Source organism: Microtus pennsylvanicus, chromosome 19 (assembly GCF_037038515.1).
Source record: "Microtus pennsylvanicus isolate mMicPen1 chromosome 19, mMicPen1.hap1, whole genome shotgun sequence".
Taxonomy (NCBI): domain Eukaryota; kingdom Metazoa; phylum Chordata; class Mammalia; order Rodentia; family Cricetidae; genus Microtus; species Microtus pennsylvanicus.
This window is the reverse complement of record NC_134597.1, coordinates 10,458,447-10,476,120: the sequence shown is the minus strand read 5'-3', so window position 1 is coordinate 10,476,120 and position 17,674 is coordinate 10,458,447. Positions and strand designations below refer to the sequence as shown.

General features: G+C 34.0%; 1 protein-coding gene across 2 annotated transcripts in view; it reads right to left on the bottom strand.

Annotated features, from left to right (window-relative positions):
• The window catches only part of Foxp2 (forkhead box P2), a 478,828-nt gene that overhangs the window by 326,958 nt on the left and 134,196 nt on the right, over window positions 1-17,674 (bottom strand). For both annotated transcript variants that reach the window (XM_075953425.1, XM_075953424.1), the window contains exon 3: window positions 546-636. The gene's annotated coding sequence lies outside the window, so the exon portion shown is untranslated. The remainder of the gene's footprint in view (window positions 1-545; window positions 637-17,674) is intronic.

Here is a 17,674-nt window from a genome sequence, read left to right as displayed (position 1 = left end):
ATGACATAACACATATTTTAAAGAGAAAATTGCATTGCTATTTTATCGGCTACCTCACAGTTTCTCAGCATGTTTGGCTTCGTTGACAAAGTCAATATGCATTTAAATTAAATAATACTAGGTCATGAAAAAAATTAGCAGTACAGTGTTTGTTTGTGTGCACGCATGCATGTGTGTGAGTGCACGCACACACATACACGGACTAATGGACAATGGATACAGACAAATACACATGGGCTTACACACCATTACATGCCTACTAGTAACACTGAATGCCAGCTCTTAGAGTCCAGCACAACATTATCAAATTATTGCTTAATCGTGTCTTTTCAACAGTTTGAACAAAATTTCTACATTCTTTGTGCTAATATTTAAAAACTGAGAGCAAGTTAAGTAATAACAGAAAACAAGAGGAAAGAAGGAGAGCTGGTGACATTAACAGTGTTAAGTACCCACTTGGCTGCATCTTGGCACACCTCTGTGGCCCGTTATAAACTTTGTAAATATACTTAACCAAAACACTGAGGATCAAAATAAGCATTTACCTTTCTTTTCTTAATCTTCCACGCACCTTTCAAGTCAACCTTGGAATGGAATCCTAAGTACATTCAGCCCCAGCATCACACTGGAAGAGCTCTGTGAAGAGAGATAAAGACCCGTAGTCACTTCTTTGAAAATTAGCCTTGAATTCATCATGATTAGTGTAATCATTAAATGAAACATAGGACATATTCACCCTCAAAACAGATTGGTTAATTCATTCACTATTTGGGAATCTGCAAATTAGTGTGAAATGCATTAGATATGCCTTCATTTTAAGAACTTTAAATCTCATTGTTGGGAGCTCCCAAGATGCCACGGGGTTCATATTTCATCCCCTTCTCTTATATAGATTGGGAAGGTTTAAACTTTTGGATGATTAAATTCTATAATTTATGAAATAAAAGTGTTTGTGTTATAGGATGCCAACAGAAAACATGACTGATTTCAATTGCCTCTTCAACACATACTTAATAAGCTATCTAGGCCTTTCCACAATTAACAAATTGGTAGTAATCATTTTCTCCTTTTAACACAATATGAGGGTTATTACTTCAATGGTTATTTGAATTTCTATTTTCCAGCCCTATCTCCTACTCAGCCAATTTGTTTTCCTAGTTTCTCTTTAATCTGAAACATTTATCTAATAATATTTCTTTGACTAAATACATATGTTTAATAAAGATCCAAAAATTGTAGGCCTTCCTGTTACATAGATAGAAAATGTATTTTAATCCAAGCATCTAATCTAATTGATTGGTAATTATGACACAGAAAGCTGAACCACCTCTACATTTTAAATTGGAAGAAGACAGAGTTCTGTGTTTGATGAGCTATATCTGACCATAGTACTGAAGTGGTTTTAGTGACATAATGTGCTATTTCTGCTGAATATCTGGGCATTACTCTTCTAAACAATATTTCTAAATGTTATAAAATAAAGAAACCTTTATCCAACAAAACCATAACAGTATGAAGAACTGGTTACTACTTATTCTGTCTGAGTTACGGTGGCAATTACTCAGTGCTGCTGTGACTCTTCCCAGCGGTCACTGGTATTCCAAAGGGCCATAAATTTACTCCAGATTATAATTCAAAACCATCTGGAAAAATACAACAATTGCAGTAGTCTGATGACATAAATAGTAAGGTAACTACGGTCTTTTAAATTCTAATATTTGGTATTCTTTCTGTTTTCTGAATTCTTCTCAGTATTAAGATCTTACACAAACATAGGAATACTCTATAATTCAGTCCTTATGCTACTGTTTCCTTCATAATTATTTTTTATGACACTAAACTATATTGATTTCTTATTAAAATGCACAGGTCTAGATCAGTTTTTCAATTCATATTGGATTTTTTCTTTTTTTATATTCATAGTTTACAATTTTCAGAACAATCTATTAATTTTTCCAGTTGTTTGATAAAAGTGATTTGGGTAATTTGTTTAAAACAAATAATCTTAGGTTTCTGAGGAATACTCTTTTGCTAGAAAGCATACAATATATAAATTACTTAAAATATTACATAGTTTCTAAAATACTTGAAGGGCTTAGGAGAAATTCTACAGTAGTTTGTTTAGTTTTCATTAGGCATTCACATGAAATCAATATCATAACATCAATCATTTGTAGAGACACTGTAAACAGGAAAATAAAAAGGTAAAATTTGAGGATAAAAGTAATCTTTCTCATAGGTGGGTAAGGGGATGAGAGGGATCAAGGAAGAGCGGGAGGGAAAAGGTGATCAAAATATATTATATGTATAAAATTTAAAAAGGGGGAAATAGAAAAAGTTGTGTTTTCAAAGGTTCAATGTTAAGAAGTTGCACACAAAAGAAAATGCTCATGGTGGATTATAATCCTGATTCTGAACGGAAGAAGCCAGGCCAGGAGGGTGCATGAAGGAAGTTCACCTGGAAGAAGCGCTAAGACTTTCACAGGAGAGCCAGGAGCACCTGTGTCTGTATGCCTGGCTCGTGGTAGAGCACAGTCAAGTACACTGACCAAGGGCAGACAGCTCATTTAAACATTGTTTTTAGTTTGAGTCATAACGTGATTTATTTTTAAGTGCTATTTTATTGTGATTATCATTAAAATAATAAAAAATAATGTTAAAAAAATAATCCTGATTCTGATAGTCACAGTACGAACAAAAGAGGCCATGAATGTTTATCTCTTAGCACCTTTGTGTGTTATGAATCTAGACTACTCTCAGGGACCCCAGGTAATCAAGAACTATGTGTTATATAGATCCATGACTCTATGAACAAATAAAGGCAAAGTTGAACAGGTGTGAGAATTTAAATACATCTGACGTAGAATACCCTTTGAAACAGAAAGGAGTGGGAAACTGAGGTAATCAGTCCTTGTAGAATTGAGAGCGAAATGCTAAGAACTACAGTGTTTCCTTCACCTGGAGTAAAGAGTGAAGTTACTATTTAGAAACACCTGTAGAGGTAGAAGTGCATGAACTGAACTCACACCTCCAGCTCTCAGTCCAAACCACCTCCTGGGGTGCCAGGTGTCCATGCTACAGAAGAAAATATTCTTCCTCTCCTAATAGCTACATATAACCCAAAAGATAAAATGCACTTTTTCTGTGCCTCTTCTTTCTATGCAAATATCCGTGAGACCTCAGCTCCTCCCATTACTGAATAAACATGATGAAGAAAGTGACTTCTCTTTTGCGTTGTTTTTCCCACCAACTCATCTTCTCTCACCTACAAACGATTCTTCCATGCTCATAACCATCTCTGCTGCTCATTTGCTTTTGATACCCTGATATTCATCAAAATGATACATCCAGATGTGCTGTTTTGATGTACAAAGGGCAGACAGAACATGTAGCAATGAGAGAAAAAATAGCGTGAGAGACAGAGAATAGAAATTAATGTAAAGAAGTGGTTATACCAGCTCAGAATTCAAGCAGATAGTTGAGAAGAAACATCAGCCCTATACCTAAGCTCTATCACCCACAACAGTACTGTCCCTCAGTGTGTGGTTTTATTGATACAAATTTGTGCATCCTTTAATACATATGACATTCTTCACAGAACTATAAATATATAGAGAATAAATATATAATTAGATAGATAGATAGATAGATAGATAGATAGATAGATAGATAGATAGATAGATAGATAGAACTATTTTATATGAAACTGGAGGGAAAACTAATTTTGGAAGTGACCCAAACGACTAGTGAGCAGGGGAAAGTGAGATGAAAAGGCTGAAAATATGAACAAAATAGATTTCTGTATCATAGCATCATAATGAAATTCATCACTTTGATTATTATCTTAAAAGTAGATAAGCTAAGTAATAACGTGAACCCAAAGAAAAATATATAGAGCCACCTGGAAATTGGAAACAGACAAGATCAACTAACAAAATTGGGAGAAAGGGGATGGAGGGAGAAGAGAATGTCATAGAGGAAGAGTAGGGAAGAAGGGAAGGAACGGGATAGTCGAAATGGAGGATGGACAGAGATGAGAGCAAGTAAAGAGATGTCTTGATTGATGGAGCATATTATAGAGTTAGCAAGAAACCTGGCTCTAGAGAAATTCCCAGGAATTCACAAGGATGACCTTGCCTAACACCCTAATAGAGGTGAGGGGGCTCAATCTTGAATTGCCCTATAATCAGACTGATGATTATCTTAAATTTCACCATAGAACCTTCATCCAGCAACTGATGGAAACAGAGGCAGAGAGACCCACATCGAAGCCCTGGACTGAGCTCCCAAGTCCAATTGATGAGTGGAAGGAATAAGAATAAGAGCAAAGAGGTCAAGACTATAATGAGTTCACCCGTTGAAATAGTTTACCTGAGCTAACAGGAGCTCAGCAACTCCAGCCAGACTGGGAAGGAACAAGCATAGGACCAAAGTAGTCCTTCTGAATGTGGTTGACAGTTGCATAACTGGGGCAGACTGAGGGCCATTGGCAGTGGCTCCAGGAATAATCTCTACTGCATGTACTGTTTTTTTGAAACCTTATTCTCTTTGGATGTATACCTTGCTCAGCCTAGATATAGTAGGGAGGGTCTTGGACCTTCTACATAGCAATGTGCCTTATCCTCTCTCAGTATTAGATTGGGGTAGGATGAAGGGTATGGGGAAGGAATTGGACGAGGGGAGAGAGTGGGAACTTGGATTGGTATTTTTTTTAAAAAATCTAATAAAATTTTTAAAAGTTGATCATGTGACTTTAATATTATCTTAATATGAGAGAAATTTTAGGTTTTGTGGTTATCAATATATAGATTTGAAATGATAAAAACTATGAAGCATATATAAACATACAGGCATACATACTGACTGAAGCTTAGTGATTTGAGATTTCCTCTATGTTTTATTCTCAAATTAGCCTCTGTCATTCAAATAGAATACTGAAGTCAGACAATCACTCTGATATACAAGGAGAGTTTATCCATTTTATAACAAACAAACAAATGCAATGCCATTCATCCACAATGGACCAAACATATATACAAATGAGTACACCAAATTTTAACCCTCTCTCTGGAGAACAGCACAGGGATATAAGAAAATAAAGAAATGATATTTCAGGTATTACCATATCCCTGTCAAAACATTAATGAGATCTATTCAGAGACATTGAGGTAAAATAAAAGTACAGCTTGAAAGAGCAGTTCAGGTGAATATTGATTGATTTGTTTGCAGCTCAAATATTTATTGAAAGGTGAGACTGTTTCATTTACCAACATTGTATACACTTGTTACATTTTTGTAGGAATACTATGAAAATATTTAAATACATTTTAGAATTATTTTTCTGTCAAAGAAGTAAAAACCACAATTAAATCTATAAACAAGACAATATTGTTGCTAACATGAGAGGCTTAATTCTGTCAGTATGCATAAGATGTAGTGGTAATTTGAGGAAATTGTCTATGAAGCCCCTTTCTTTATTCCAGAGCTTCTTTGACATCTGTTTAAACCCAAATATAACACAGAGAACCTAAAACAAAAATCTTCAGACCTAAGAAAAAATCTTCCAGTCTATATATGAATACTTTGATCACTAGCATAAGACATTTTTCCATTGAGATAATGATAGTGATAAATATTTTATCAGGTGGACAGGCATAGATGACTTGAGATTTCAAGTTCAGTCTACCACATGCTAAAATAACAGATTCCCCAACTGCTTCTCTGGGAGGTTTATAGTCCAAATGTGATTCACAAATAGGGATTTCCACCACCTAGTGATGTTTGAGATAACATTTTCAGTAATCAAACTGGCATATAATCATTCATGGCATAGTATTTGTTTAGTTAATGCTGCATTGATATTAAAGTTTTGAATTTAAGAAACTCTGACTTCTATTATCCCCACCTATTTATTTCATGCTTCCTTTTCCTCCGTTGACTATTTGTCAGAGTTCTACTAACAGTGAGCTGCCTTCTCTAACTAACTTCAAACTCCTCAACAAAACAAATTTCATGGCTTGGATATGAAAAGTACCACATAAACTTATATGTTGACAGCTCAGTCTCCAGTTAATGGTACAGTTGAAAGGAAACTGGATCCTGAAAATAGTAACTTTGTCTATGGATTATTCTGTTGATGAATTTGCAGTTGCTACTATGAAGTAGCAAAAAAACTGAAGGACTTAGATCTCAGAGAACATACTTTGAAGGTTGTGTTTTGTTTTTAAATCTTTCTTCTTTGTTCTCTTTCCTGGCTGTCATGAAGTGAGCATATCTCTCTGACTCACCTTTCTGCCAAGATGTTCTCCCATGGACCTAACTTCAGTGACAATGAGCAAAAGCGCAAATCTTTGCTCCTTTCAGTTTCTCTCACCTGTTTTGTACAAGTGATAAAAACTAAAATAGTCAAATACATTTTTATGTAAAATACAAACCACTGTCTTGAGCTTAAGTTGTGTGTTAAATGAATGATGATATTATCCAAAAGACCGCAAGAAGATATTCAGATCATATTGTAACTGTTAGGAACTTACATTAATTATAAAGTTATATAGCGTAATTTGAAAGTGAACTTGGACTTGAAGTTAGTGCATATTGTCAACTCTAGGATAACAGTAAAAATGTAATGTGCAATTACAATAGAATTTTGTAACAAAAATATCTAATATTCAAAGTTAAGTTTCTTATTTACTGACAGAAAACAACTAGTATTTGAAATTAAAACATCAAACATTCATGTTATCTCCCTTCAAAACAAGAAACTTATATGAGAGCAAGCAAACTTTAACATATAGTATCTCATAAAAACCACAAGAGTAATTAAGATAAAAATCAAAGAATATCTACATAGATAAACTTTCCGTGTCTATGGTTAGGCAAATGTAATGTTGACAAAATGTCTTCCTTTTGAAATTTATGAATTCAGCTCAAACCCAGTAAAAAATTTTCAGCACATGACTTTTGCGGATACTGACAAACTGATTCTGAATTTGAAAGCAAAGGCAAAATCCTAAAATAGGCATGACTGTATCAAGGAAAGTTCAGAAACTCAAACAGTACTACTTCAAGGCATTCACTAAAGTTCAAGTAAGAAAGACAGAAAGGTATCTGTGAAAGAAAAGATCAACAGAATAGAATAAAGGTTGCAAAAATAGAATCACACAAATATAGTCAACTGATATTTGACAAAGGAGCAGAGATGGGTCTTTTCAAAAACTGGTGCTGGGAAAACTGGAAAAATATGAATCTACACATATACCTTCCACCTTTCACAAAAGTTTACTCTGAGTGAATCATCCACCTAGGTGTGAAATTCAAAGCCTCAAGAATACCAGAAAATCGTGGAAAGACAGTGGAGTAACTTTGTGTACATAGATGCTTCTAAGCTACAAATGCAAAGGCAAGACCTTAAGACACTTGATAACCTGGACATGACCAAAAGTCAAAATTTCCACTTTATAAAAACACCGTAAAGACAATGAGAACATGAGCCATGTTGAGAGAAAAATAACTGCTCAAACAGACTTAATAATAAAAGATATGTATTCCAAACAACCAAACGATGCTTATGTATCATTTCTAACTAACCAAAAACAAACATCATCATTTTAAAATTTAGCAAGGGACCACAAACAACTAAACAACAACAACAAAAGACAAATTTTGCAACTACCAAGCAAAGTTACCTGAAGATGTGTGCGCCACATTTTATATAATGGACGAAGCAGATTAAGTGAAAATTAAAGAAAAACGAAATTATTACACCTGTTAGAATGACCAAGTCTTACATCAAGAATGTTCAAAAGGCTCAAAAATGTGAAGTTGAAGGAATTTTCAGCAATTGAGGTGGGAAAGTCATAGATCACCACTTTGGAAAACAGTCCAGCAGTTTCTTATAAACTAAACATTCATTCATTGTGCTACCACCCAGCAATTTCCCATTAGATTTATCCAAATGAATCAAAAACTTATGTGCACATGAAGACTTGAGTATAGATAATTATGCAGGGTTCATTCCTAGTTGCTAAATTTGGAAACAATCAATATATCTTTCAACATGTGAGTAGGCAAATATTTGACTTATACAATTGAGTAATATCACTAATAACCAAGAGACCTAACCAACATTAGACTGTCTTGAAATTTCCTCTACCAAAGAAAATAGTCCATTTTCAAAAAGTTTATCCTCAGGCAAATTCTTAGGAAAAGGGCAGAAAGCAGTCACATTCTTTAACACAAGAACAGTCTATAGCTTAGTTATTAGCATTGCTGCCTTCTGACACATCTTGATCTAGGTATTCATAGTCTATACATCTCTCTGAATGTCTTCCACTTTCCTACTAGCACACCTGATAGCTTTTGTTTAAGACCAAATATTCAAATGCGTTTATGTCCAAATACCAGTCCTCTACAGACGTCTAAACGTTAACGTGCTGAGGACTATCACAGTTTACACCCACTTGCTTGTACCATCTTCTGTTTTAGTTACATCTATGTTGATTTGATAAAATACCAATGAGCAAGGCAAACTATACAACAAATGTCAAACTGGTTTTGTGGCTTCAGAAGGTTAGAGTCTATGACAGCCAAGTAAATGCATGGTGAAAGAAAAGCCTTTTGAAATCTCAAAGTCCAACCCTAAAAACAAACCATCTTAATTAAGGCTACACCTTCCAATCCTTTACAAACAGCTCTGTCACATAGAGCCTTATTATTCAACTATATGAACCTATGCAGTGACTCTCATTTAAACTACCACCGGAACAATGCCAATGTTCTTGCATTTAGACTGAGCACCAATTTGACACCCCCTTTTCAGAAGTGTGGGTTTGTTGTTGTTGTTGTTCATTTAGAGAACTTTAACACTGGTCAAACTTTAGAGTTAGTTCATGGAAGGTCATGTTAAAAAGCTCAATGAATGACCATCATGGAAACAGAAAATACACAAAAGTTTATGGCAAAGACTATGTACCATAAACGTAAACACTTAAGACGTAAACAAACACAAAAAACATTGTTTTCAGAACACATTATTCTAGACATAAAAGGAGAAAAACCTCAATGGAAAATAGACAATGAGATACCACAGCTATACCAACAGGATTTTAAAAGCATGCTTTAATTTATTCATTCATTTATATAATTTAGTAGAACAATAATAAAACATCAAAGTAAAATTTAAAACCAAAACAACATATATAAAAGCTATTTAATAATAATATCATCCTTTTCACTGGAAGTGAAAAAAATCTCTTTACAAATATTTTAATTATAGACAATTCTTTATTATATCTCTATTCAACCTATAAACAGCATGACATTCTTTCAATTCACTGATATTTATTTACAAATCTACATTGGCCTTTTGTTCTTCCCCCAGTTGAATTCAAAGCTCTAATTCAGGTCAAACTTTGTTTCTTCTTGGCATCTTATACATAAAGTATGTGCTGCATTTGTTTATTACTTCATATATCCAATTAAAATAATATGAAATCTTGAATGATAAGCATGCATTTATGGAGTATTATCCAGAACAAGGGAACTCAAAGTTATATGACCAGCATGTAATATACCTAAACATATTAGACTAATTATTTTGTATAAAACTTGAAATGTTTACTTGGTCTGACTTCTCCAAAACAAAAGAATATTTCTTCCACAATAGTTGTCTATAATTCATTTATAATATAAATTCCATAAAATGTACCTTAAGTAAGTGAACTCTCTATTTCTCTAGCTTTTTCATGCCCCTTACATTCAGTACTCCAACCGAGTAGTGGGAATACAGCAACAATTTTATGCATCCAAAAGATGGGATGTTCCTTCAGGGTTCCTGTTTCACAGAGGAAACTGCCAGACATTTTGAAGGATATAGAACAAAGTAACTGACAAACAGCTAATATAGGTAGAACAGATCTTCAAATTACCTGCTTCACTGAAAAGACCCAGATATTTGGATACATAGGCTAAAGAAGAATGCCCCAACATTACAGAAGTGCTTTGGGTGAGTATCCAGGCAGCAAAGTGTCTCTGTCAATTCTCAAGTTTTGAAAGTAGCTTACAATGGACTTCCTACTTACTTAGGTAATATTATATCCTTCTGGGGTATTTGATGGAGTTAAAAACAGATAGTTATAGTTTATGTAGTTATGATAAAAGATAAATTAGAAATGATTCTTTAGACCCACAAAAATAAAATAGATGAATGTAATTTACTACGTCAAAGTAAAAATCTTCCATTTTATTTAGATAGAAAAGGGGAGATGATGTGGGATTTTACCCTACATGCTGTGTATATGCATTTTACTACTGGTTAATAAAGAAATTGCTTTGGCCTATGGCAGAGCAGAATATAGCCAGATGGGAAATACAAACAGAGATAGATAGAGAGGGGAGATAGAATCAGGGAGACATCATGTAGCTGCCAAAGGAGAAAGACACCAGAACCTTACTGGTAGGCCACAACCTCATGGTGATACAAAGATTAAAATAAATGGGTTAAATTAATATGTAAGAGCTAGCTAGGAATAAGCCTGAGCTGTGGGCCAAACAGGGTTGTAATTAATACAGTTTTTGTGGGATTATTCAGGTCTGGGTAGTTGAAAACTAAAATGCTCTCTGTGTTTACAGTAGATAATTTCAATTTTGATATATTAATGAAAATTAGATATGAATGATGGTCATATTATACAGCAATGTGAACACAATTATTCTGACTTAAATATGCACTTAATCATAATAAAATATGTTTTTGTTATATGTATTTTTCATACCTACATAATTTAGGTAGTACATGTAATTGTATGTTAATGTTGGAGTAAGTCTTACAGTTTTTTTAATATTTTTAATACTTACTTTTTTAAATATTTAATACCTAAATTATAATGCAAAGAAGAGTAATTGAAAGGTACATGAGCTTTGCACACTGATGTCCCCAAACTTTTTGAAAAAGATTAAAAATTAAGTTTAAAGGCAAAATTACTTAGGAGCTAGAAAATCACTGCTTTTAAGGGTTGAGAGAACACCTTGTAGTATGGAATATATAGTATAGTATAGCAAATATAGAGGCACATCATCTAGGACATTCTTGTTAATAACCAGATGGTTTGGGAGCATGTAATCTTTTAAGTGTAAATTTTGCTTTAGAAATTATCCGACACACTCTTTCCTTTGGATGATTTGACTGTTTCTCCTCAATAATCCATATATTTAATCATGTATAGTCTATTAAGATGATTATGACCCGAATTTGTGTACACTTTATCACCTTCATTAAGATGCTCAAGTGTTTACCACAACCTTAGTCAGCACCTAAATAATTTTGTTGAATATATTAACCTAGCTGTTAATTTAAATAATTCTATCTACTATTCTAGTAATTACTGAAAGCATAAAACATAACTTGATAGGAACAAATATTTTATTATACTGTTCCACAGTTTAAAAAGCTAAACTATGAATGAATGAGTGACTTACTGAATGAATGAATGAGATCAACAAGAGAAAAGAAAAATATCTAGAAAGGCTTTATGAAACATTTAGAACCTGACCTAAGCTTAAAGATATGGATTATATTTAAACAAAAGATGAATAGAAAAACAGGAGCTTATTTGTAGAAAATAATGAAAATAAAACGATCGTATAAAGTTTTCAAGTGTACTCTTAGGTTACTCTTTTATTTTTAAACATTTTTAAGAACCTGCAAACCTAAACACTTTTGTTTGTTTGTATATTCTGTATCAACACTAACTTCTCAAGTCAGATAAATAAATCTTAATAACAGACATGTAAACATTTTACTAACCATCATATCAATAATAAGCCAACATCACTTATGGTAAAAAAAAACCTAAAGGATCAATAGAAATTATAATTAATGAGAAGACTATGTAGAATAGTATGTAAGAAGGATGAAATTGGAACTCTAAAGGAAAAATTGAATTTGTGTTTAGGACCAAGAAATCATGTCAGGTATTTCAAAGAAAGTGATTATTAAGTCATGAACCAAGGATCTATAATAAAGAGATATATAAGCTCTGCATAGTGCTTCACACCTAAAAACCCACATCTGAAAAAATACCATTACAAGAAAACCGACACATCCTTTAGACCTTCCGTTGTTACAAAGAAGTTAATAGATTAATTAATTATAACTGACAAAATTAAAAAATTATAAGAAAAAACTAAATGTGACGCAGTTCTAAAATCATACAGGAAGCCACCTGAGACTTTTAAAATGAGAGAAGGGGAAAGGGGAGAGGATAAAGAATGGTCATTGCTTAGATTGAAATATTAAAAAAATGAACTGGTGATGAGCAAAAACCAAAGAAAGGAGGGGCATGACAATGGAATAATGTTTCAGAGATATTTTCTTGTCACTTCAGATACATTAGGTCAGGAATAGACAGAGTTGTTTCCTTTGCTTCTTCCTGTCCTGTGTGTCTTCTCTTATAGTACCAACTGGGTGGGAATCAAATGATGCTGACAGTTGGAATAAACTGATTTTACCATTTCAGAACACAATACGAAAGCCTGCTTTTACCTCTATAAAAGTGGATATTGTCACCATTACTGACTTGTTCATTAACCAGAACTCTATAGTCTTAATATTCTACAGTGGGACTTTCCATGGAAAACTCAGAGCTACAATCAAGCCATCCCATCTCTATCATATAAAAATGAGCTCCCGCCTCCATCAAATGAATGATGCTGTTGCTCAGTTTCCTGTGGAGCCTACTGATGATATTTTACTAACCTTGAGAATCTGGGTATCACTCTCTTGAAGGGTAGAAGATAAGGAGTCATCACCCACCTCTGTTTTTCTAATGATGTCATCTCATTTGTGATGGGTTCAAATAACAAGAAACATGACAATTTTCACCGGATTTAGAGCAATGCCACAACAATAAGACATGCTTAATCTCTTGCAAAGCCACTCGTGACAACTTTAGCTCTTTTAAGGAGCTCCTGCACACATCATATGCTATTAATACCACTGAGAAAACTAGTTGGACCCTCTAGGAAATGATACCCGGAGGATGATTAGAACATCATCCCTACATACACTCATGCCTTTTAAGCCTAGAGAAAGATCATGCCTAAGCAAAATTGGTGGTGTGATCATGCAGCTTCCCATTGGCCCATGTAGAATGTGTCAGTCATGAATCTGACTTTTTATCTGTAGGAAGTTAACATATATAATGAACTTGAGTAGATGGTAATCCAGATGTCTGAGATCCCATAGAAGGTATCTTAGGATACATCAAAATATGTTCTCTTCTGTGGGATTCACAGTGACACTTTTCTGCCTTTGACAATGGAGTGGATATTTTTCTCAACAAACACTTTATCAAGTTTATCATGTTTATCGCAATGAAGCAATGAATTAGCTAAAGGAGCCTCTTTGGAGTTTATATTATGAGCAGAACCATAAGGAGTGAGATCTCCTGGATCTTCAGCCAGCTAGAAAAGGGACTTCAGTTTTTAACATGTCTTTGAATCAACTCAGTATCCCACCACTAAGAAACTGCCCATCTCTGAGTATTAATATAAGTTTATGTTTGTTGTGTATGATACAAGGACCTATTGTCTTTGTATATGACCATAAAGATTTTTCACCTTAAACAAAAATACAATGTAAACATTAAGCTAATCATACTAGCTAGATTTCAAGGTTCAATCACCATTTCTAGCCCACCGGACAGTGCAGATAGCAAATTTCACTATTTAAACATTGTTTGATAATATAAATCACTGATGGATATCCTTTCTCTAAAGGTGGAAATTGACACAAGTTGTAGAAGCTAGCATTCTTTGAATGTTTACCATACTTCACACATTGTGCTAATGCTCCATATAGGGTCACAGGCAGTATTTATAAAAATATTTTGATATATGATCTATTGCATTTCAATTTAGGTGAAGAATGAGCATTAGATGTATAACTTGCTTTATGTTGCATTCTAGCAAAGGCAATATTTAAGGTTTAAATCCAAGAAGAGAGAAATGATGAAAATGATTGCCATCTTTTAAAAATGAAGATATGCTGGTGGCTGATAGAAGTCTAGACTTTTATTCCAGCTATAAGAATACTACACACTACATCAGGAAGAATGCAGGCTACAAGAACAAATGAGTGAATTCAAGTAAGTTATCTATTCAACACTAAAGTTGAATAGTTAACTTTATCTTACTTAAACTAAAAAGTACAAAAATAAAATGAAATAAAGTTTTTAGAGCAACTATAGCCCAATTTACTTTGTAAGTGGGCCTTTTTAAAGTGAGGAATCTACTGTTGTCATAGAAATGAGCACAATGCTACTCTTTTAAGCTTACATAACACCTTCCATCTCATGAGCTCAGAAAGACATATAAACCTTAATTCATTAATAGTCCTTTTTATTGGAAGTGCATCAAAATTTACATAATAGGATAGAAAAACAATTGCAGATGAAACAAAAGAAAATTTCATTGCTAACAGTTTTACAGAATATACACCATTTCTTAACACTGAAGAAATGCCACAGTTATCTGATACAGCATTAATCTTCTTTCTTATACAAGCACAAACCATCTCCTATTGTTTTTTTTTCTCAAAAACATACAGCTTCTCTTCCACCCACTCGTTAATTTCTATTTCAAGTGTTTGGTTAATTACCTTAAGATTTATTTTAAAGCATCATTATGTACAGTTACCTGCACTGCTCACACTGCTAAGAAATCACTGACACAAAACTGGATCTTTCTTTAAGAGTATACATGATCTTATTTTAAAGGGGGGGAAACCGTAATTTATATAGGAAAGGTTTGATAGTTTACATGTTTACTAAAAAGTTTAACAATGAGCATAAGATCAAACTGGTCCCTCTGAATGTAGTTAACAGTTGGAGCAGACTGAGGGGCCAATGACAATGGCACTGTGATTTGTCTCTACTGCATGTACTGGCTTTTTGGAATCCTATTCTCTTTGGATGTAAACCTTGCTCAGCCTGGATGTAGTGGGGAGGGCCTTGGACGTCCCACAGGGCAGGATGCCTTGCCCTCTCTTAGAACTGGAGGAGGGAGGGAGAAAGTATGTGTGGGGTAGTAGGAGGGAAGTGAGAGGAGGAATGGAAGTGAGAATTTTGATTGTTATTATTTTTAAAGTAATAAAAAAGTTTAACAACTGAAAATTTAAAGATGCTTATTTGTCCAATTTCTTTTTAAAATGCCAAGTTGGAAATAACAGTTTAGTAAGTACAGTCATCCACAAAACACAATGTTTTGTTTTTGACAGATGTATTAATAGATAATTTATGAGGTTATAACTTCCTTAAGAATATTTTCCTCTAATTATCAAGCAAAACATTTGGGAACTTATGTTTTTAAACAAGTGCATTTTACTATTTTCTCAGCTAATATTACTTTTTCCTCATTCTGTTTCCCTCAAACAATTCATCCCTGATTCATGGGAACAGAGACATTGGTTTTTGAAGGGAAGACCTGCAAGGCCACCCTGCCAAAACAGGTATGCAAATAGGACACAAATTCCCAAATATTTTTATGACCCAACTTTTGATAAAGAGTAATATCGAATTAACTGCTTCTTCTTAGCAAAGCTGATTGTTATCAATCCCATCATTCAATAGGTTTTATATCTCCAACATTATCCATTTCCTCACTGTCAGTTTTCCTGCTATTTGAACATTCCTGCCCAAGCCCTCTTTCCAGTTCTCTCTCATATGGACCTCCGCCCTCCTCTCTCTCTCTCTCTCTCTCTCTCTCTCTCTCTCTCTCTCTCTCTCTCTCTCTCTCTCACACACACACACACACACACACACACACACACACATTCAATGTGCTTTTCTTTTGCCAGTCTCTTGATGCCTGAGAAAGCATACAACACAAAGTCTGTTTGTCGGCTAGTCCCTGAATAACAGACAGCAAAAAGTGAACTGAGGATCCAGCTACTTTTATATTTCTGGCTATGTGGTCATTTTCATCAAAGAATCCCTCACTGTGGAAAATAAATTGTGAGCAGTCATTTTGGAGAATTTTGTACCTCAGTATCCAATCTACTTTATAATGTTAGTCCACTAAGCAAAATTTGCTTAAAGAAGAATTTGCTATTGGTTTATTTTACTATAAGCAACTTTCAAGCACCTTGCAATGCTTATCCTTTCATCAACTGTTTCCTGGGTTTGAACTCCTGCTGAGCATCTGAATTGCATCTCATTTGGGTTCCTCAATTCATCCCGCTGCAGTTCAACTGCTGAAGTGGTCATCAAAATGTAATAAGTTGATCGAAAACTCTCAGATATTACTTTAGAATAAGCTTATTCCTTTTATGAAAGATGCATCTGTATTTGACTTTGTAAGATAATAAATTCAGGGAAAACCCAACTGGGACCTCGAACATACTCTCCTACAATATATGAATTTTATACTAAATAAGACTATAATATTCTCCTCTACAACTCAAAGACACATCCCCATAGGAAATGGAGATGCTAAAATATTAATAGCTGATCCAGGTCTTCTAAGCCTACTAAGGCACCTTAAGCTTTATCATAGTCTGAATACTGTAAATCATTATGTTCATCTAATCGAAACTCTCTGGCTGTTCTTCAGCTGCTTTCCAAGCTAATGTTTCTGTATTCTTAAGATAGAAAAGTTTTTCAGGTTTTACCCTGAAAGAAGGTAATGTCAAAATCAATTTATAAATTTAATAAATATTGTCACAATCACTATTACGGTGTTGCTATTATTTAAGGCTTCTGACAACAGAATGAATAACTACAAATAAAATTGCTATCAGTGATTTATTTGCTGTTTCAATTTCATAATATGCATATTGTCAATGTCTTTATTCAATATTTTATTTCAAATTGTTATTTCCTCACTCAACCCATTCTTACATTTTGTGGTCATTCTAAAACCCTGAGACCAGCCATGTAACTGCTTTTTTTTTCTGTGTGTTTTAGATTCTTTTCCTGGTGCTCTAATAAAAGAATCCCACAAAGAAAACTTAGTGATGAAGGGCTTATTTTGGCTCACAGTTTGATATCGCAGTCTGTCATTGTGGAAAACACAGCTGGTCACATTGAAACCATGAAAAAGAAGCAGAGAATAATAAACACCTCATTCTCTGCTTTTGCACAGCCTAGGGTCCAAACCCAATGAATGGTGCCACCCACAATTGAACAAATCAAAATGATCACTCCCAAGTGTGCTCAGAGACTCATCTCCCACATGACTGTAGATCTCACCAAGATGACAACAGAAATAATCATCACATTTCAAGTGATTTTAGTTGTATCCGATGTAGCGTCCTCTGGGAAGGCAGCTTGAATAGCCTTCAGGTAAAGCTAACAGTTGAACAGTTGAATTTACACTGTTCATATGTTCTTTCGTTTTTCTCTTTTATTTTTGAGATTATAATATTACATTATTTCCAACTTCTCTTTCTACCTTCTCATATACCATTGTCTCTTTTTCAAATTTAAGACCTCTTTGTTATTAATTGCTGTTACATGCAAACGTGTATATTATATATACATTTTCTTAAATACAACCTACTCAGTTCTTAACTTCAGTGATAGCATTATGGTCTTACCAGTTACCTTGGTGATAAATACCACACATATAAGTATCATCTCACTCATCTTCTGTGACTAGAAACACCTTTAGATTCCAT